Raw genomic sequence first — 1,931 nt, forward strand, 5'->3', positions numbered from 1 at the left:
GGGGAGAGAACAAATAAACATGAAGATAAACAAGTTCATTTCTGATGGAGACAAATGCAAACAGAATAATAAAAGAATGATTAGAAGAATACTGGGGGAGGCTACTTTAGATCTGGGACAGTAAGGACTGCCTCTCTGTAGAGGTGACATTTGAGCTAAGACTTGAATGAGGCAGTCCTGTGAAGAGCACATATGGGGATAGGGAAGGGATCTCTAGGCAAAGGGGAGAGCCAGAGGAAATGCTCTGAGACTTGGCATGGCCAGAGAATAGAAAGAAGGCCAGAGAGAATAGTGGAAGATGAAATCTGAAGGGGGGAAACAATTATGAATATAATGGCCACTACCCTCAAGCATAGCAAGATATGGTTTTGAAACAATTATAGCTGTAGAGAACTTGGGCCAGATCTTGAAGGATCCACTGAATTTCTCCAGGAAGATAAGGAAGTGAAGAGGAATGGCATCTTGGGCAGAAGAAGACTGATTAAAGGCACGTCCATGTGTGCCAAGTCCGGGGATCGGCTGCTGGTTGCTCAGTTTGCCTGGAGCAAGAGGTTCCTTACATGGGGTACTTTTTAAGAAGTGAGCCTGGAGGCACAGCTCAACTCCTGAAGGACATTGGGTGTAACACTCTATAGTTTGCACTCTATCTTCAGGGTAATGGGCATGAAAGAATCTGAATTGGGATCGGGATTAGTCAATTGCAGGGGGAAGATCCCAGCGCCCAATCAATTGCTGCAATGGTCCACCTGAGCATTCACCAGGGCCCAAATTTGGCTATGGCGTGGCTTTGGGGATGGATTCAGGAAAATGAATAATAACAGGACTAGGAAACCAGTTTGAGGTTTTAGAGGGAGAAGGTGATTTCCTTTCATTTAATCCACATGGATTATCTGGGGCCCCTGGAGAACATGGGAAAGAAGTGATTGGGAGGCACACTGGTAGTCTACTGGATATCTAATATCTAGCATTGGTTTGTAGACCATGTCAGAATCTGGAATTGTAAGTCTTTCTTTCCCCTTAAATTCAATCATGCTGTCCAAATATTCCTGACATAGTCTAGCCAGGGCTCACCAAGAGTGGGTTTGAGTCCCCTGCAAGGGTTGACTGGCTAAATAACTTACATGGGATTTGTGTTGCTGTGAAACATATCCAGGCCCTGAGCCCCCTCTGAACCACCAGGCTATTCATTTGTCTTGGCTTCTTGGCATTGACCCTGAGTTAATTAATAATTGTTACTGAATAGAGCCTCTGCTAAACACACGCACATACTCACACTTTTGTTTGCTCCCAATTGTGTGGTGAGGCAAAAATCAAAGCAGAGCTATTAACTAATGGCTTTGCAACTCGACTATATTAAAATATATCCCAATTGTCTTTGGTATTACTGATTATCCAAAGCTTTCCCCCTAATTTATTATTTACAGTATCGTTTAATTGAAAAGACAAACATTTATGCCCTGATTCTTGAGCTATTTCTTAGTCATTTATGTTAATTAATACTTGCATTAATAAGCCCTGATTAACAACTAGACATCTGACATTTCCAAATACTGAACCTGATAGGGTCTTTGTTCAACTAGCTTATAACCACAAATTTTTGTGATATTACAAGAAGAATGAGGAAATTATTCTGAGAAAGTGTATAAGGAGAAGGATGAGAAACTATTGTATGATTATGAGCAAAGATTTAGAGATTAAAATAATGGTAGCCTCATCCAATGTCTTTGTCAGTGATTAGGAACAAAGTTGGGGGGAAAAATCTCATCTTCAGTCCATGTGGCTATCCATTTCTCCCCAAACATTGTTGGTTCAACTAAAACAACACAGAGACTCTCTTAGTGTATGCGGAGGTTAAGTCATAGTTTAAAGGAAATAAATACGGGTCCAGAAATTCTCTACAGCAGAATGACCCTTCTTGGAAATCACTTTAC

The sequence above is a fragment of the Balaenoptera musculus genome, chromosome 6, assembly GCF_009873245.2.
Source record: "Balaenoptera musculus isolate JJ_BM4_2016_0621 chromosome 6, mBalMus1.pri.v3, whole genome shotgun sequence".
Lineage (NCBI taxonomy): Eukaryota > Metazoa > Chordata > Mammalia > Artiodactyla > Balaenopteridae > Balaenoptera > Balaenoptera musculus.